Source organism: Lissotriton vulgaris, chromosome 4_1, assembly GCF_964263255.1.
Source record: "Lissotriton vulgaris chromosome 4_1, aLisVul1.2, whole genome shotgun sequence".
NCBI lineage: Eukaryota > Metazoa > Chordata > Amphibia > Caudata > Salamandridae > Lissotriton > Lissotriton vulgaris.
Window position 1 is genome coordinate 1,638,820,343 of NC_141691.1, and position 21,377 is coordinate 1,638,841,719.

Sequence of the window (21,377 nt, forward strand, 5' to 3'; positions counted from 1 at the left end):
ACTCCTTGATGTTCCTGTATAGCTTGATTCAATAATCAAGGCCCTACTCATGATAGGTGGTGGGTGCTTGAAGCAAATAAGGTACAAAACAGCTAGTACACATAAAATAAATATCAATGTCCTGTCATGGTTTATATTCAGAAAGAAATAAACATATACAATTGTGTAATGCAATAAATACAGTATACCATAGTAAAAATGAGAAACAGTGGTCTCAAGTCCTCTGCCTAACCTACCCATCAAAAATATCCTATTGAAAAAAAAAAGTTGGTGCCCACTTCGCAAATCAGTCAGTTTTGTTACAAAGCTAAGCAGTGCCAATTAAATTACGATTCACTCAGGTCTAGCTTTCTCCATGTTGACATATAGACTTCTTTACAGCCATGGGGTGCAAGGCTAGTATGATTTCTGCTCATTTGACAACAAGGGAGGCAAGTGGTTAATGATGATGTTTAGTAAAAAGGTCACTTATTGTTCTGGTGAGAAAACTCCAGAAAGCAATAGCTCTACTTCGTGGTGCCACTTTATCTGCATTTTATTGTCATTTCTATAGATTAGTATTGTCTGGTGAGAGATACATGAACATTATAAACTGCTTTCTGAGGCTTTTCTGCAGGTTTTAGACAGGCCTGGGGGGACAAATCGATTCGAGCAGTTATTCTATGCAGCAATTAGAAGCTAGGAACAGCGCCCTAAGCATAAAGTCAGATATTGTACCAATTTGAGGAGAACAGAAATTGTACAGTTCCCGTCCACAAAGCATCAACAGGCTCCTCAAAGGTGTTCTTCAAGTGTAGTATTTCGACGTGTTGGTGTATGCACCTTCTTATCTTCCTAGTCCCTATTGAATGGCTGCTTTCCAGGAACCAGAAACGAAGTAGTTCATTTGCAGTGATAAATACCTTTGCAATCATTGAAGAATGATTTCTTGTTCCATAAGACTATCCTGAACTGGTATGGCCTTGATTCAGTCTGCTGGACAGCTGGAACATATTGCTGTGGAATTTGATCCTATAGGCTCACCCTTTCCAAATGAGACATTTTTTAATTTTTATCATAAACATACAAAAATAATAATCAGAAAAAGTTCAGACCATGTATAGAAACCCCAGGACCAATATACATTTCTTACAGTATTGAACAATTTGGCAGAGCTTTGAAAATTATGTAATACATTATTAGGGGTGGGGGGAACTCATGGAATTGCATGAAAACTCATCAAGATTCTGTGAATGGGCAGAAATAGCTACATTGTGCTCTTGCCCTTTGTTTTAGCGCAAATCACACCACATGGTGCACCAGAAGGCTGCTTCTCGAGTTGATTTTGTTGCCGCCTAAGTAGAATCTGTTCTCGAGCAGCAGCTTTCTCATCACAAACAGTTGCACCCATCCATAACCGACCATGTTGGATGCATCTCACCAGGTGCTCTCCTAGCCTCTGCATATTGTGCTACGAGAAACCAAATCTTGCTCATGCTCACCAAGTTACCATTGGAAACCACGCACAAGGGAAAACTCTACCATGCAGCAGGCTGTGCAATGTGGCCAGAACTCTGGCCAAAATTCTGGCAACTCTGCTGGCAGAGCGGAATTTATCACCCACCCCTACAGATTATGCAGGGTTAAAACTTGTTTATAATAAAATGCATTTAGCTGATTGATAAAAGCCTAACAATACCAATCCCCACTTCAATTACTGGCAATACAATTAAATATCACATCTTACTGAACCGTAGAACTTCAAGATTACCTTTAACATCCACAACAACATTTAAACCATCTATCTAATGGCATATTTACTTGGGATTGTTGCAAGTCAAAAAGCCTCTGCTCAGACCTACATGACTTGTAATTTACACATTTAATTAATAGTTTTCCTTTAACAACAATCAGCTATTTGTATTGCTACAGTTCATCAGTTGTGGGAATTTGTCAGTGATCCATTTCTGTAGTATTTCTTTTTCACCATTGGTTATAAATAACTTTCTCTTGTAGATAATGAGATACCTCAAACTAAATGTATGTTAAAGTAGTGTGGCTGTAATGCTAACTTAGCAGCATAGTCACATTGTGCATTCCCATATAAAATGAAAAAGTACATGCACCTTGGAGACTCTTAGGACATGACTCCGACATGTCATATCTTGATGAATCAAATGTCTTTAACTTGTCAAGTGTTAATTATTATTTGTGAAGTGTTTCAAAGATAGAGATTTTGTACAGGTATACCATTTAGCTTACTTTGCCATAATTCTTGTGCTATTGCACTCTAGTCTGATATTGTGTGACATATATCTTGCACCAGTTTGTTACAGTAGTTTCCCCTTGTTGCTAATGTATTTCTTTCTTAAAGCAAACTTTTGAAGTTGGCATAAAATAGACATATCCTTTAATTTTCCAAGTTATCGGGTAAAATAATATATATTCTGTTTTGCCCAAGGTTCTTCATAGTTCCCAACACAATACCGTTTAATTGTAGGAGATGTTTTTAAACTCCCTCGGTAAACATCTTTTCTAATAACTATTCATAGATGGTTTTAAAAAAATGAATTACTGCTTCCTTACGTTGTGGTACATTTACCATTTAGTCTAGCATTCATAACTTAGATGCATACTAAATTTTGGTAGAACTAAAACATGAATAAGGTTTGGTACACAAGTCATTTGTTTTATTTTGTTTTCACCATATATTATGTTTTCTGCCTGAAAGATCTTGAGTGTACCAACTGAAGAGAGCTGGTCCAAGCATGACAGACTACTCTGGCTCTAGTTTTTCCATTGTATCGATGAGTACATTGCCATTTCACCATATCGTGGCACCAGAGTTACATTTCAGATTAATCCAAGTAGCTTGTGTGCGTAGTTCCTTTGGACAAGCATGGTATGCATAAACAAAGTATTAATATCTTATGAACTCTGCAACATGTCTCTTTCTATAGTAACGCAAGCCAAATGGAGAAGGACATTGGCTGTAAAACATAGTAAGCTAGATAGTAATTGCTCAAATAGGGTAGGTGCATTCTCCCAGTAATGGTATGCGCATGCAGCCACAGTGGTCCCAAACTTGGAACCAACCCACATAAATGACTAGATGTCGGAATCTATCAGCACTAAACAATCCTTTTGCATAAGAAGTGCTAGCATTCAAAATGCACCATTAGAATGCGGAGTAACCATCATTTTAATACCCTTCCGTCATTTTAATACCCTTAAACCCAACCCCATAGTCAAAGGTCTAGGTGGGACCATTAGGCAACAGCGTTCAGCATGCAGGATATCAGTGGGTTAAGACTGTCTCTAGTATCATCTTTGGGGCTTCATTTGAGCCTTCGTTTAATAATATGTCCAGCTACTTCAGTCTTCGTGTTCTCCAACACATAGGATAACGGTTAGAAATTTGGCTGGGGTGTGAGACCTGGTCAAGCAGCAACCACAATCCTAGTAAGGTTAAGGTACAAGCAAACCCCAAATTAACCTGTGCTTAACCCCCTAATAGCTTGGCACAGAGCAGTCAGGATCAACTTCGAGGCAATGTCTAAAGTATGGGGCCTATTTATGACCCCTTTTTGTGATGCTCCAGCGGGGAAAACATTGAAATCATATCTATGAGGCCTTGCAAAGCCACTTTGTGTTGCTTTGAGTGGCCTCATAGATATCGAGTAAGGCTAGTCAACGTAAATCGCTGCATGGCCTTTCTCTGCACTCGGGAGGCGGTCCATGGGCATTGCGTGGGTATTCCCACGCAACACCCATAGATTTTGATGCTTCCCCACATTTGGATGCACCAAAACCTTGAGTTGAGGCCTAATGAGGAGAAATAACTTTATTTCTCCTCGTTTAGTCTGCTGTGTCCTGAATTCGGCAGCTCACAAATACAAAGAGAAAAACACCTCTCTGGATTGTATTTGTGCAGGAAGGTTTCCCTTCCTGCACAAAAAAATCCTGCCAGCAACACGCAGGTGCCTGTGTTGGCGCTAGATTGCTGTAACTGTGCCAGCACAGGGGGAAAGGACAGGAATGCACTGTATTGGATAAAAATGAATCATTCCTGCCCTTTCACTTTGCTGTAGGGTAGCACAACAAGATGACTTGCTGAGCTGCCCCACGCCAAAACCCCATAAATGTTGCACTATGTGTGCAAAAGTCAAACAGTAAAACAATTAAGAAACCACACACAAAAAGACCTAAACCAAATTAGAAAAACAGCTGAATTTAATAGATAAAACAAGACCAAACCACAAAAATCCAATCAGTAGAACTGTAGTTATGAACTATAGAAGAACAAACTGTAAAAGAGCACCTGTTGGACTTGTCCCTTTTTGCAGAGTTATCCACAGACTTTTTGCCTTCTTCATCCTAAAATTTCTCATCTATTTTGTTGGTTTTATGACACTGGCCACTTCACTGCTAACCAGTGCTGAAGTGCATATGCTCTCTGTCTAAGTTGTTTTGGTGAATGGTTTAGCCATGATTGGCATATATGATTTACTAGTAAGTCCCTAGTAAAGTGGACCAGGTGCGCCTATGACCTCTAAATACTACTAAAGGGGATGCAGCACTGATTGTGCCACCCACATGAGTATCTCTGCAAACATGCATCAGACCTGCCACTGTAGTGTCTGTGAGTGCAGTTCTAAACTGCCATTTTGACCAGGCAAGTGCACTCACTTGCCAGGCTCATATCTTCCCTTTTAAGTCATGTAAGTCATCCCACAGTAGGCCCATGGTAGCCCCAAGGGCAGGGTGCAGTGTATGTAAAAGGTAGGACATGTACTGGTGTGTTTTACATTAGTGCAAGGACTGTCTCTCCTATAGGGTTACTTGGGGATTGCCTTGAAATATCGTTTATGTGTTTTTCCCATTGGGAACAGATAGAGATTTGGAGTTTGGGGTCTCTGAACTCACAATTTGATTTTTAAATAGCATGTTTGAAAATGCCACTTTCAGAAAGTAGCCATTTTCTTGCTTAACCACACATGTGGGTTGGCTGACAGTTGGGCTCTTGTGCATTCCCCCTATACAGTCACTCAAAGGGAGCTAAGGTGTGCCTTGCATATCCTGATGGGCCCTCACCAGCCTGATGAGCCTTCTTGAGCTAAAGTGGTGGGAGGTGTTGTCACTGACACCTGAATGAGGCAGTGCCTGTCCACACACAAAACTGTCTCCACCCCCCTGTAGTGTGTCTAGAGCCACGTCATAGAGAGGTCGGGTCTTGTGCACTACAAAGACTTTCCTTTGAAATTTGCCTGCTTCAAAGGTTGAAAGAGGCATAATTATTGGACGTCTGACACCCCAAAACCAGAACACTTCTGGACTGAAGACATTCTGCCAGGAAGAAGAGCTGGATGCCGTAGGAAGGACTGCCACTCTGCTTGTTGCTTTATTGTGGTGGCCTGCTGCTTTTGAAAACACTGGACTTTGCTCTCTGTATCTTGCCTCCAAGGCTTTCCAGGGGCTTGTGTGTGCTTGCCTCCTGTTAAGAAGTCCCAGGGCCATCAACGACTTCACCTGCCAGTGCCAGGGCTCTTCTGGTGATAGTCCTGACTTGCCACATGGTGCCAAATCCAGTTGCTGGGCCCTTCGAAGTGTAACCTGGTGATCCTAAGGAGAAAATCCAAACATTGACTGCCAGCGCCTGTTTTCTTGATGCATCGCTGCAAAGAACAATGCATTGCCGCTGCCTGCCCTAAAGCGTGGTTCCCATTTGAAGCATCGACCACTGCTTTCATTGCTGGCCCCAGCTCACCATCCCAGGTTGTGAAAAGTATCCTCGCAGCATAAGTCTCGAGCCCCGTGCTGCTGACATCAATGGCACTCACTCCAACTCTAATGCAGCACCTGCTTCGCAGCGGTGGAACAACTTTGCGCCTGTTACGACCTTTTCGCATTGACACAGCACGTCTGGATTTTCGATGCATCATCCCTCAGCGCCGATTGTTCATCGACACGGCACCTCAGAAAGGAATTCAGGCTGCTTGTCCAGAAACCGATGCATTACTTCCCCTGGCAGTAAGGAACCAACGCATCACCTCCCCTGCCAGTAGGTAACTGATGTAATACCTCCGCTGCTTTGCAGTAAGTAACCTCCGCATCACTTCCCGTCAGCAAGTAACAGACGTATCACCTCCCCTGTGTGGTAAAGAACAAACACATTGCTGTGCTTTTCCGGCACCTCACCTCCCCTGCGCCTTGCACCATCTTTGACTTTTGACACATTTAAGGTACTTTATGCTCAAACAAATGCATCAATTTCTTCAGACTTAACTTGCTTAATCTTTAAAAAGTTATACTTTGACCTGTGTATATTGGAATTTTGTCATTTTGGTCTTGTTTTATTCAGCTAAATATTGGCTAGCTGTCTAATGGGGTGTGGACGTTTGTAGTGTTTCCACTGTGTTAGTGTGTTAGTGCGTATAAATGCTCGACACATTTTTTTCTCTGAGATAAGCCTGACTGCTCGTGCCATGCTACTAAGGTGGTAAGCAGGGTTATCTTAGCTGTGTGACTCTTTTACCATGACTAGAGCGAGGGTCTTTACATGGACAGGGGCAAACCACTACCAAGTGGAGACAACATTTCTAACAGTCTAAAAACATAAGGTGGCAACTGAGGATTTCTGTTCACACTTGACTGGGGCAAATTCAAAAGTTCAGGACAATCCCAATGGAGCGCGGGTCGGATACAGTCCCAGATTACTCTCACAGAAGGTTTACCTTCTTAAGTTGTGTGTCAAGAGCCCTGTTTGCATTGGAAAGAAATGCAGGGATCAAGGAGAGCAGTGGTTGGCATGGCACAAGGAGCAGGCCAGGCATCACAGACTTGCGGGCTAGAGCCTCCCATTTGCGATGCTCCACTGCAATCGATGCTTGCTGTGCAAAGAGATGGGCTGGCGGCCGATTACACTGAATTTCAGTACGAGCGATGCAGTTCAGGTGCAAACAGTCCCTTTCACGGTTGCACAAAACCCAAAAGTTTGATTTTAAGCTTTCAAGAGCCACACTAAAGGTCCAGGACATGAGGTCCACCTTTTGGGGGGTTAGGAATTTGCTGAAGATGGGTGCAGGAGCTGTAGGGGAGCCTTTTATGTCCCTGAGGTCCAGATCAGGAGGCCAACAGACTTACCCTTGGAGTCACCCTAGGGTCCTGTGTTAAAGATTGGTTGTAGGTCCAGTTTTTCCTTCCCAGGCAAGAGGGAAGCAGGTCAGCACAGCAGGGCAGTGAATTCTGTAGGGCAGCAGTCCTTCCCTCCAGATTATTGACATGTCCCGAATTGTACTGAAGAGTTGGTATCTGAGGTCCTTCTTTCATACACTAGTGCCCTGGTTCTGGAAGGTGGGAGAAGCTTCTAGTGATTTTAAGTGCATGGACTTTCCTGGCTTCAAACTCGCGGAAGTGACAATGCAAATGTGAGAGGACAAACCTAACGGCTAGAGCGATTGGCCTCAAAGCGAGCCAACTGGTTTCAACCCTCGGCAGGGACATTCAGCATCCTGTGATTCTGGGCAAATCATGTAATCTCCCCGTGCCTTACACAGTGAATGTATTCATATGTAACACAACTGGTGCTCATGTAAAGTGCTCAGATACCTTCAGGTCGAGTTTGTACTATATAAAACTCTGGGAAAGCAAAGATGCAGGGTGGTTATGCCCTCTGTGTGATTATAGGTGGGGCTGTGCCCAGCTCCTCCCTCCCATCCTGCCAGTGATGACCCACCCACTCACACTTATGCTCCCCATTGTGTGTGGCTGTCTAGCAGGAATACACAAAGCCCAAATGTATCTGCACCTAGTCATGTTATCAGGTACAGGCTGCAGGCACCAAATGGCGAAGGCAAGAAAATGCAGACTTTCTGAAAGTGGCATTATGAGAATTGCAATTTCAAATCCACCTTCACCATCAGTTTGGATTTTAAATTATGATTCCAGAGACAGCAAACCTGAAGGAGGTATCTTTCTCATTTGTAAATTACACTTATAAAATGTAATAAGGTAATTCAAATGTTATCTCATGGGAGATATAGGCCTTGCATTAGTGATAAACAAATTCAGGAGTTCTTCACTACCAGGACATGGACTTGTAAAACTTGAGTACATGTCCTACCTTTTAAATACACTGCACCCTGCCCTCTGGGCTGTCCAGGGCCTACCTTAGGGGTGACTTATAAGTATAAAACAGGACGTTTTGGGCCCAGCAAAAGGTTTATTTTGACTACTCGAAATGGCAGTTTAGAACTGCACACACAAGCTCTGCAGTGGCAGACCTGAGACATGTTTAAAGGGCTACTCAATGGGAGGCACAATCAGTGCTGCAGGCCCACTTGTAGCATTTAATTTACAGGCCTGGGGCACATGTAGGGCACTTTAGAAAGGACTTGTAAGTAAATTAAATGTGCCAATTCGGTGTCATAAGGCTCGTACCAGGTGTGGTAAAGCTGTGTTTGTCAGACAACATAAACGTTGGGATGGTGCAAGTCTTATTTCCCTCATCCCCTAAAGAGATGTTGATCTATAGTCCTTCTAGCTCACAGTTCACCATCCGAATGCCTAACCTTACAAGGTAAAAAATGTGTCTGCAACCTCAGAACATGACAACCCTAATCCCCCAAAGAAATCATGGTAATAGATCAAGAACCTTTTTGTTTGGACTCTCATGCATACCTAAAGGAAATGCACAAGAAATGCACAACCTGCGGTTTCAATATGTGTTCAAACAGTGACATTGTTGAGTAAAATGTGTGTGCTGCAATTAGTAATAGAACGAAACATATCACCATAGTTAGCAATACAAGAATGGTTGAGAGAATGAATATCTCCCTCATCGTGCTAAAACAATGAATATATGCGGGCATGTATGTAATGGAATGTAGTGTGCTCCTACCTGCTGTCTCTAACCTGGTTTGGCCTAGGGTGGGTAATCTGTCAAGAATCCCTTCTGGGTGATCTAACTCACCATTACCTGTGGGCCAGTGTCCTCAGGCTGTTCATCTGTGTGTTAAGTAGGTCATCTCTTTTGAGGAGGACAGGAATCAGCTGCTCTGTGATTCTGACGTACCGCGACCTCAAAGTGTCAGCAGATTAAGCCACCTACTGGGCAATAATACGCTGTGGCATTTATGAACTTTGTACATTCAACCGAATGTTCACAGTGTCATGATAGTGTGACTACAGTGTCGAAATGTGAACAAATGCAGCTTTAGAAGATCCTACCCTGCTCTTACACAAATGTATGTCAAAAATCAGCATGTTGTAGAAAGAAGGCAACCTAAGAAATGTGAGCATAAAGATGGTGTTGTTTCTGGTTTGGTCACGTGACATCAAGATAATCTAATATTACCATGTTTTAAGGGGTGAGCATATGCACTTTAGCTCTTGTTAGCCGTGGTAAAGTGCCAGGAATCCTAAGGCCAATAAAAACAGTCCAGCAAAAATGGAGAAGGAGAGGCAAAAAACTAGGGGGGACTACTACCCCTAAGGCTGACAGGTCTAACAATAACCACTGAGGCTTGCAAAATAGTAGTGAGGGCATCGGCAGCACATCTCTTTTTCCCCAATTGAACTTATATCCCGAGAAGAGGAAAAAAGGAAGGATGAGGTTGATCGAAGCAGGCAGTGAAGTGGTCGTGTTCATGACAGCAGAATGTTATTATGGGCATAGAGAAAATATTTCATCTGACCTGCAGTGGTGCACACACATTGAATAGCTAGAAAAACCATAATGTCCATAGAAAGGGTCCCTGGGCATGAATGGCAACATCATGACCACCCTATCCAAAGCAGTCAAACAACTGAAGAATGTAATAATTTGGGGACATGAGAAACAGGAGAATTTCAGTGAAACTATCAGAAACACGAACACACCTATGCATATATCAACGAGATCATGTCTCAAACAGCTGTCTCGCTTACACTCTAAGTCGTAGGGTCAGGTCTGTGCAATGGCCCATTTTTTGTTTGCAGTCTTCTGATAGGTTGAAGTTGAACGCACAGCCTTAATGCAAGTAGCCAAATAGGACTCAACCACATCCTGCCACTAAAAATCAGACACCCGCGACCTCCTCATGTTATCCAGCTCAACAGTTGGTCTCAGCACTCCTCAAATTGCATGTGCTGTCAATGACCTTTACAGCCTTCAAGGAGGCTATGCTGCAGATCTTTTAGTTGCTTCCAGCTCCTGCGGGTGCACTTTCTGGTCACACAGGTATCCAATCAGACTCTGCAGTGGGCCCTTCCATGGCATTGGCTGCTCCTTGGGAACTACTTCTCGGTCCGTTCCCACACTGACTCAGGCTTCCAGGTCCATGTCAGACCCTTGCATGCCAACACCACACCGGACTCTGCCAGCACTTGTGCCAAATCCAATCCAGAAAGCAATCTCTGAATATGACCTGACGTTGGCACGCAGCAGGCCGTGGATGCTTTATGAGATTACAGTGGCACATCCAGTGGTCATTCTACCCGATTCTCAACCTCCTCCATCAGGTCACTATTACCAGAGGTTGGAGACTCTATTTGTCTCAGTTTCTGATTTGGTCCTGGGCCCACAAAACTTTCTCCATGACACTGATTATCATCACGTCATCACAAGCAGTCAAACAATCAGCTCCCCCCTCAATCCACTGATGAAGGACTCTACCTAAATGTGCAGAATGCCAGGCGGCTAGACACTTCCGCTAAGACTAAGCTGGATTCATCAACTTGTACACTAATGGAAAAAAATACCTCATGAAAATACCTAAGTTGCAGTAGTAGTGAGTAGAGCAGCAGAGGTGCCAGATTACCTCATGCCTTTAGTCAAAACCAATTTGCTCACTGAAATGTGAGGGTCCCATTCCTGTAGCCTCTATTGCTATTTAACTTTGAACTCTGCAAGACCCTCATGGCAACTGATCAAAACCATTATCAACTTCTCCACTCAGGTGACTTGTTTCCAGCTGAACCAAGCCAGCCCTTGTACCTCTGATTATCTGACAAAAGACACTACGCCTGAAAGCCTTGCTGTGCAGACAGTGACAAGTAAGGTGAATCTGAATGCCTTACCTTTGAACGCCATGATAGAAAATCGAAGTATATTAACATTTGGTAAAAGCATGTTTTGTAAGCTAGAATGGCCCTGCACTCCTTGAATTTAAAGCGCCATCTGGTACAGTACATGCACCCTTGGTTGGATATGGCCAGTGAGACCTTGCCAGCTGTTTTGCAAAACCTTAGACCCCAAACAATTCAGAGTGGACAGGATCCAACAAAATATGTACTACACACTGGCCTGGACACCACCTATTGCATAGGACACACAATCAGCACCAGTGTATTTCTTAGATGACATGCTTGGATGCGGGCAAAAGAAACTTTGTGAGAACTTCCATCCAGGCGTCCCTCATGCACATTCCCTTTGATGGATCTAGGCTTTTTGGAGAAAGGCTGACTTGAGCGAATTAAAGATAGTCACCTCATAGCACAATCCTTCGGTTTATTTTTGCCAGGATGCCAATTCCACCAGTAGTACAGAAAATGGAGTGGTTAATACGGAGGCCTAGTTTACCAGCAACATCATTTGTCTCAGCTCATGCAGCAATCAGTCCACCCTCTTCAAGGCACATGTCATGGAGCTGGTCAAACTTGTGCTCACCAACAGGGTCACCATTCATCTTACTCTTTCTTCCTTGTGGCAGCATTATCCAAGTCACTTTGATTTGCCCTCGGAGACCCACAGTCCACTAGTAGGGATTGGATCTGACATGACCTCACTGTCCAGAAAGACATGTTATGTTATGTTATGTTAATAACTTTTATTCAGCGCACAGCTGCCCCAGCGAAGGGGCGTCCTGGCGCCTGATCAAGTACCACAACACAACAAATCGCCGCTGAAAAGAGAGGAGATCAGTCAACAGAGGTGAACAAATGGGTTTTGATCGCACGTCTGAAAAGAGTCAGGCTATTAAGGGCACGGATATGGACAGGAAGGGAATTCCATAATCCAGCCGCCATAACTCGAAATGAACGACCTCCCATCCTACTCAGTTTGAATCTAGGCGTGCTCGCTAGATAAAGAGATTCTGACCTGAGAGACCGCCTGGGGACATACGGGGAAACAAGACCCGTCAAGGCAGGAGGTGACGAAAGTTTCAGGATCTTAAATGTCAGACAGAGTGCCTTGAATTTAATTCTCTGTCTGACCGGCAGCCAGTGAAGGGAGGTTAAAACTGCAGATACAGAGCACCGTCTCGGGAGGCCCACAATGGCCCGCGCAGCGGCATTCTGCACCCTCTGCAGTCTGGTGGCCTCGGCCTGATTAACACCAAGCAGCAGAGCACTCCCGTAGTCCAGCCGAGAAAGAATAGAGGCCTGGACCACCAGTTGCCGAGTAGGGGGGTCGAAGAATTTGAGGACTGGTCTCAGTCCCCGCAGAATACCATAGCAGGTAGCTGCGATCTTCTTAGTATGGCTGGTAAAAGAGAGGTTGGAATCCAGCCAGACCCCCAAGTTCTTCACTTCGGCCGCTGGGATGGGAGTCACCCCCAATTCAGGAGGCCACCATTGATCACCCCACAATTCCGCTTGCTTTCCTAATATCAGGACTTCGGTTTTCTTGGCGTTTAACTGTAAACAGTTAATACGCATCCAATTTGCCACGGCTAAAAGCCCTGCGCGAAACCTGGGGGCAGTCACCTCAGGGTCCCCACTGAGTGTCACCGCCAGCTGCGTGTCGTCGGCGTACGATGTCATGGTTAAGCCACTTTGTTTGACGACCGCAGCCAGCGGTTTCACATACAAGTTAAACAAAGTGGGGCTCAACACAGAGCCCTGAGGTACTCCTAGTCCCAAAGGATGGAAAGAGGACTGGCCAGGTGGAATGGCTACTTTAAAAAACCGGTCCGAGAGGAAAGAGCGGAACCATTGAAGAGCTTTCCCCTCAAGTCCCACTTCCTCCAGCCTCCGCAACAAAATGTCATGAGACACCGTGTCGAATGCGGCGCTCAGGTCTAACAAGAGGAGCGCCGCTGTCTGCCCCGCATCCAGCACCGAACGCAGATGTTCGCTCATAAAGAGCAGCGCAGTTTCGGTGCTGTGTTGTGCGCGAAAACCATTCTGGCTCTCGTCAAGAATATTATTGCGAGAGAGATGGGCAGATAAGATGGAATTCACGTGTGACTCAGTGACCTTGGCTGTCCAGGGCAGGAGGGAGATGGGGCGGTAGTTCTCGGGTAGCAGAGGGTCGAGACTAGGCTTCTTCAAAATGGGGCAGACCACTGCTTGCTTCCAGGAGGCCTTAAATAGGCGTCTCAAAAGTCAGCTCGAGCGTGGGGACGCTCCAAGATGGCGCCCGCAGGAAGTAGTACTCACCCAACCTAAAATGGCGCCCACTGAAATCCACCCCGGGACCCGGACCCGCCAAATAGCGGTGATCGTTCCACAAATTATGTGCAAGTGAGAGGACTTGAGCCCACACGAAAGCGGTGAGTTAAAAACAAGGGATACTACAAATTAAAAGTAGAACCAAAATACAATAAAGGTAAAGTTTTAAAAGTGCAGCGCACTGGCAGCGCGACCTGCGCAAATGCAGCAAAAGATCACAGCAGGGAGCGCTCGAGTCCGCCTTAAATAGGCGTCTCAAAAGTCAGCTCGAGCGTGGGGACGCTCCAAGATGGCGCCCGCAGGAAGTAGTACTCACCCAACCTAAAATGGCGCCCACTGAAATCCACCCCGGGACCCGGACCCGCCAAACATCACATCAGACCCATGAGCTTTGCAGATAGCTCAAAGGTGCTATGCCCTATCTTTGATTTCTTTCATGCCTCATACTCCTGTCACACCACGTCACATTTCAGTAGAGCTCTCCTCAATCTCAATGCAGGAAGCCAACCTTCTGCTGGCCCAGGGTATCATTGAAAGAGTGCTGGTCTCGGAGAGGGGTGATGGGTGCTGCTCTTTCTACTTCTTTGTGCCATAGGACAGATGATTCCCTCCAGTACTGGACCTCTGGCAGCTGAATGCCTTTCTGATGAAGAAAAGTTTTAAAAGTCTCCATGTGGTGCATATCTTCTCTGCTCCAGATACTGGACACTTGATGGTATTCTTGGAGCTGTATGATGCATTCTTTCATATAGGCATCCTACTGTCCCACACATGCTACCAGCAGTGCACTGTGGGGTTGGAACACTTCCAATTTGCTGTGATACTTTTTGCCTCCCCTTGGCTCTTTGAATGTTCACAAACGTGATGGCGGTGGCATCAGCTCATACTTGAATTTAGAGAATACATGTATTCCTGTACCTTGACAACTGACCAGAGCTTAATTTCTAAACATGTAAGTGTCAAGGCCCAGGGTATTTCACTGTAGCTGACACCACCCATAGCTCCTGCCATAGCTGCCGAATGACAGTGTGAGCATTACCTACTAACCATCACACTAAAACAAGTGTGGCATTTGGACTATTGCACATCACTCCAAGCTGGAAGCATGGCCTGGGATTGCAAGTTTTAGCATTTTGTAATACATTGCATTGTTAAACCTTTGCGCTGTGCTAAGAAATATGCTGTGTGCATCCCCATGTGGGGTAATCTCATAAACAGGTGCCAGTGACTCAAAATAAGTGTTGCTGCCATGCACCATAAATCACTGGCACAAATATGAGCACTGTGGCTGACTGCTCACAGCAGGTTCACCACATACAGTTGCAGACCATCTACAGATGATGGACACTCTTGCCCTCCTTGATTTTTTCCATCAGTGCAAAAAAGTCCCATCTGAGCCTGATGAAAGGCTTTTTCACCAGCCCAGTGAGTCCAGAAAATCCAAGATATGAGCCCTGGACATTTAGGATATAATCTTTTAATTTTGGGCTCATTCCTGTGTCTCTGTGAGGATGGTTCCGAGGCATTTTGATCTCCTAACCTCATGAATCCTTGTTCCATACACCGGATGCAATATGCATATGCTACAGTGGATAATCTGGTGTCAGTGAACCCAGCACTGTTGCTGCTTTTCAGCTTCTATCAGAAATCTCAGGAGATGACACAGATTCTTTTGTGGTGGCAGATGAACACTGTTTCGACCAGTAGCAAGCCACTTCCCCATCATCTAGGCTTCATAGTTGTGATAGATGTGTAGCTGCTAGGTTGGGGTCATCTGGGAGAGGCGGATATCAGAAGGCTGCTGGTCTCCAGTATATTGGCAGCTCCATATACATTTTTGGGAGCTTCCTGCAATCCAGCTGAACCTGGAAGCCTTCCTGCCAAACAATTAAGGGGAGGATGATGCAGTTCCTCATGGATAGCATGACCACCATATGGTAGGGCAGAATGGGGTCCTGGATCCTATGCCAGGAGGACCTGTGCTTTTGGAGATGGCTAGATAAACAGCAGACCTTTCTGGTGGCCAAACACAGGTGAGACTTCCTAAACCCCTCTGCACATGTCAGCTTGTGTAACTGAATGCTGCATCCAACCGGAAGTCATAGGAGGCATCTTTGAACATTATGGCCTCCCCATGCTAGATCTGCTCTTAACCACAGCTAAGAACCAACAGAGAGACATTTTTTGTGTACTAGAGTTCCTTTCAAGAGAGACAGTGGAAGACGCATTTCATCTGCGATGGGGCACAGGTCTTCGCTATGCATTTCCACCATTACCTCTCCTACCTCGAGTTCTAAAGAATAGAGCTGACTCATGTATTCCTGAAATGCCTGGATTTGGCCAGGAGGGTGTAGTACTCTGATGATTCGATCATGAATATTTGGTCTGCATTCCGACTACCACATTGGGAGGACCTCCTGTGTCAAAAACAGGGGAGAATCCCACACCACCCAGTCTGCAAGCTACACCTTCATGCATGGACACGTAGCAGTGACATTGAGTTCCTTTTTTTTTTTTTACAGATTTTTATATAGTGTGAACTTGACCCAAATCAGGTATCAGAGCGCTTTACGTAGCATCAGTTGCATTACATGAGGTCACATTCATATTTGTTAGGCATGGGGAGATTAAGTGATTTGCCCAGAATCACAGGATGTTCAGCGTCATTGCCGAGACTGAAACCTAGTTCCTCAGATTTGAGGTCGACCACCCTAGCCGTTAGGCCAACTCCTCTCCTTTTATTTGTGGCCTGAGGTAGTATATGTAATCTTTGCATCAAGATCTACTTCAAAGTAATACATATACACTGGTCGCCAGGGGAAATTTATGGTATGATGTGGGACTAGTCGTCTATATCCTCTGCAAGCCAGACTTTCTAATCCATTGTTGTTTTGTCATCAGTTAAGGGTTATATGTATTCTGTTTCTGCTTGTGTATGTTTTCCATATCAGCCTTCTATTTTCAGGACTCTTGTGATGTATTTTCTGAAAGGGTTGACTCACGTTTACTAAGTAAGCGTTCCTCATGCCACATAAGAATTCATTTTTTAGAAAACTCAGTGTTAAGCTTCAAACTATTTCTCATGCCATCAAGCCCCCAAGATCTTTTAAAACAGAAAGTCTGGTAGCAAGGCCCTGGCTGCAGCAGCAATGTATCTTGATAGTCTAGTAAGGATGTTATCGATCAGACATACCTTATACTAGATATCTTCAAAATAGACACCAATATTTCCAAGCATTATGAGAGTTCTGTGGCATCGACAGGAAGAGGTGTGGTGCCACGGCCAGGGCGACTGATGCTGGACGTAGGGTATCACGGTTCGATCCCTGGCTCTGGCGGCAAAGGTTTGCCCAGCACCATGCGACTCTGGGCAATAGCTCGCTTAATATTCCCAACGGCCCCCAGCACCGAGATACCCATTAGGGAATGATTCTTGCACTACAAAAGTACTGGATTTAATTTACATCATGGGAAATTAGGTCCTCATTTAAATCTTGGCGGATGAGATACTCCACCACAAACTTGATGGATAACCCGTCCGCCATATTACAAATGCCTTGTATCCTGACACTTGCAATACAGCGTACCAGATATTTATCACGTTTGTGGTAGAATATCCCATCTGCCAAGATCTAAATCAGCCCTTAGATTCTGATTTAGAATTAATGCACAATGCATTCTGTGTCCTCCATAAACAGAAACCATTTGCCAGGGGCATCAGTGTTTTACATGCAAGGCCAATCGTTCCTTTCCCAGAACAATTGTAACACTTGTGTGTTCATGCTATTATTCTTGCTCCCCCAACAAGCATGGAAAGGTGAATTTAATTATTTAGTACAGATCATGAAAGTGGTGATCAAATTTCCATATTTGGAAGCTTTTTTTCACTTGTGTTCCCGGCTCATTGCTGCATACTTTGGGAGAAGTCCTGGTTTCATGCCATCCTGCTACCCGAGCAGCAACACCCCGACATTTCTGAACAGATTAATATGATGTTGCATTAGGTACCCATTGGTAACTGCAAGAGCACTCCATCATCCAACCACATCAAAGACAAGAAACATGTAACTTTTACATCTTTTCAATAATCTCAAAGGAGAGACCAAGGTGATCCGTTCTGCATGGTAGAGAAGTCAGGGAGAGAGTAAAGGACCAACATGTTCTTAGACTGATAAGGAGAGGGGTGTCAGAGGAATGTCATCAGTGGGAGAAAAATTGTGCTACAGACTCTGCCTCAGTAAAGCATGAGGCAAGGTCTCACTGACAGGTGACTGTCGGAGGCACAAATCACCATCACAGTCAGATATATATACTACCACTAAATCTCTATTAACCCAAAGAGACATCTCCTTAAAAATAGTATTTTTCTTATAATTGTAAAACCAGTTAAGATTCCAATAATATATAATTGCGGAAATACACTTTAATTCTCAGCATTGTGACAAAATGTGTGATCTTTAAAACTATGATTGTACTGAAACTAAGAAGAGACTCAGATGACATCTAACTGTGAGAAATGAGTTGAAAAATGCTTAGTTTTAAGGGTTGTTTTTTAAATTTACTGATGGTGGTTGTTGGAATGAAAAAGGAATGTCTATTTGATTTTGTGTGAAGTAGCTGAAAAGTGTGTCAACGTAATATTGTTAGAAAAAAACGATGTGTGCCAGATATAAAAACACCTCCATCTACTTTATAAAGATAAAGGATTATTTAAGATCTGGAAGAGTGAAAGCTCTGCAATAAATTGGCAGAGCTCCCACTCACCTTCATTCTACCTCAGCTTCACATTCAGTTCTCGGAATGTCTCACTGGTATCAACCTCTGAATGTTTCTGCATGACCTCATTCTAATTTCTTCTAAAAGCTAAAAGCAAGATCATCTTTTTTCCCAGCCACTTCTAACATGTTTTTCCTTGCTCCTCTCGACAGATATTCTATCTCTTTCCCTCACTGCCTGACATTCACAGATGCTAGTTGACTTTAAAAACGCACAGAGTTAAGTTATTCCAACGCAGCTACTCATTATGACGAAGATCCACCCAGATATACCACTTCACAATATAAAGTAACCCATAAACTCACTCGACATTCCTGACTACTAAATACACCTTCTCTGCTCTTGATGTAGTTATCAACGATGCATCAAGCATGCTGCCCACTCTACATCAATGTTTGTGCCCACCAATGTAGGCCGGTTGACTCTCTGATTGTATAAACCCCTTGTCTTTGTCCACAAGTCAATTCAAAGCCAAACCCGCTCTGCCCAAACCCCCCCTCCTATAGTCAGGCTGAAATGCTCTTGCCGCTCAGCTTTCTGGCCTCTGCAGCCTGCCAACCTTTACTTTATTTCTAATCCTTCCTGTGACCAATCTCAATTTAATTTTTCTTTTCTCCACTGCAACAACTGCAGCGAGGTACCAGCTACTCACTGTGGCGGAAATCCACAAAGATGTGCTGCTTCACGATGCAGATTCACTTATAAAGACTCTTGGCATTACTGACTACTAAATACACCTGCTCTCCAGTATGCTGTCCACTACATCAATATCTGCATCCAAGAATGAAGGCCTGGTAGCCTTTATTCATGGGTATATGAATATCCTTTAAATCAGAAGACTTCTACTCAGTCCTGACCTTTCACATAGGCCCTCACCTGTATGTGCAGAGGTCACAATTATAAATGTGTTAAGAGTTTACAAGATCTTGGAATTACCAGAAGCTGCAAATACCGACCTCAGGATAATTTTGACTAGTCAAACCTGCTAATATTTAACATGTGAAAAATTACTCAAAAATACAGTGACATGCTCGTTATGATCTTCAGTTGATAAAAAAACTGAATACTGTTGTAAATATGATTTTAGTCTTTCTTTAGTGTTGATTCTTTACATGCTGTTAGAATGATTCTATGACTTCTGTGTTGTGACTTCATCCAGCTGACATTCCAGTATTGGCAGTTGGAGCTTTGTCAGCTGGTGAGAGAGACGTTTATTTTGTGCTGCAATTAAACAGATGAAGCTTTATGCCACAAGAACTGTGTGGAGTGATTATTACAACTTACAACATTTGGCGAGAGATACTGATGCTCACCAGAGCGACAGAGGCTTCTTGATTGCAGTGGAAGACTTATTTATTTGATGAGTTACAGAAAACAAGCGTCTTCACCTAGGAAAGAATCCACGTCGTGCAGGACATATATTGGAACACTCTTTTAAACCTGCAGTGAGATAATCTTAATTTATTTCCAGCACAATATTATTATAATCGCTGTTCAAACAAAGTTACTTCAAGATTGCTGTTTCCTAGTTACCGCAACATTGAGCACGCGAGCCAAGCATTCTTGAGACTACTGTCTGGAGAAGTGTGGCTCAGGGGTTAGAGGCGGCAGACCCGGAAGCTGAGATCGGCCCTGGACCAGGGTTCAATTCCCCGCCTCGGCGGGTCTTGGGCTCAAAAATTCCACGGACTCGATAATTCTCGCTCCGGTGCCTTCTCGACTCACGGGTTCACACTCTGCGCAATAGCTTGCTTAATCTCCACAACGGCCCCTCGCGGCGGGATGCCTGGCTTTCACCTTGTGGATACCCTGCCGGGGTTATCTCACAGGGGAATACCAGGACGGGTTCCCTAAGCAAGCGCTTAGATACCAACCTCGATCAGTGATTTGCGCTATATAAATACATTTACATTTACTGTTGCCTAGTTACCTCAATGCTGTGAAACAGACCATGCAACGCGTGACGTCTGCAGAGGCGACGACTCGAGGAGAGGTTCATGTGCAACGACGCAAGCAGGTTTAGAGAACTGAGGTTAAGAGAGAATCGGCAACGTCGTGCTGCGGGGTGACGTCAGATGCTAGCGGCCATCTTGACTGACTGTCATCTAACCGGGAGCTACAACGAGTGATATCGTCGAGCGAGTAGCAGTGATAAAGTTGTTGGTTACCTGAAGTGGAGGATTCTGGAAGCGTCGAGTGTACAACGGTGATACGCTCACCTTATTCTGGGAATTCAGAGTGCTGAAATTCGGTGTGGGAGTGACTTGTAGTTTCAAGGGGACTGTGGTTTTACAATCAGTACCCTGTTGTCTGTCAAATGTCACTGCAACATGTATTGGAGCAGGTAACGCATTGAGTTAAGGAACATTTTTTTGGAGAGAGATATGTATTAACAATATACAGAGTGTTTTGGCTTAATGTGCTTTTGCTAATGAATATTGTACTTTGTATAGTGTGGCATATTCATCTAAGATATCTATCCAGAGTTCAGTAGACTTAGAAAATATATTATAAGCGAAATGGCTCAACAAGTTAATGTAGCTCTCCCACCTCAATTTCTAAGTGAACCAGGTAATCCCCAGATATCATAGGAAGATTGGATAATAATGTTTAACAACTATATTGAAGCTTTTGATGGGGAAGGCTTTTCACCCAAAAGAAAGCCATTTTGATGACCAAGTTAGGGAAAGAGGGTCAAAGAGTATTTAAATATCTTCCTCAAATTTTGCCAGCAAGTGGTCAGTCGTCATTAGATGAATTTAAGGAAGCGGTCTCAAGATTAGAAATTCGTTTTGCCAAAGAAGAAAACCTAGTTATGAACAGGTACAAATTTTACATGAATAAACAAGGAGAAGGGGAATCCAAAGATGAATTTGTTGCTAGGTTACGTGAATTATCTGTAAAATGTAATTTTGGACAGATGACGGATGAATTAATTTGTGACCAGTTGATTGTTCAATGCTACAATCGAAAGATACAAGAGAGGTTGTGGGCGGCAAAAAATCCCAATTTAAAAACCGCAATAGACCTAGCTAAAGCAGTTGAGGAATCCGAAAAATGCATGAGAGAGCTTCAGAAATGTAACTCTGATCAGAAGGTGGCAGAGATATCTGGCAAGCACCTAGTTGACAGTAACAACAGTGAGGATGGCGTTGTTGCCTCAGTCAAAAAGAAAGGTTATGTTTTACAAAAGAGTTTTCAAAATGTGGCAGTGACACACATAATTCAGATGCAAAGTTTTGCTTTGC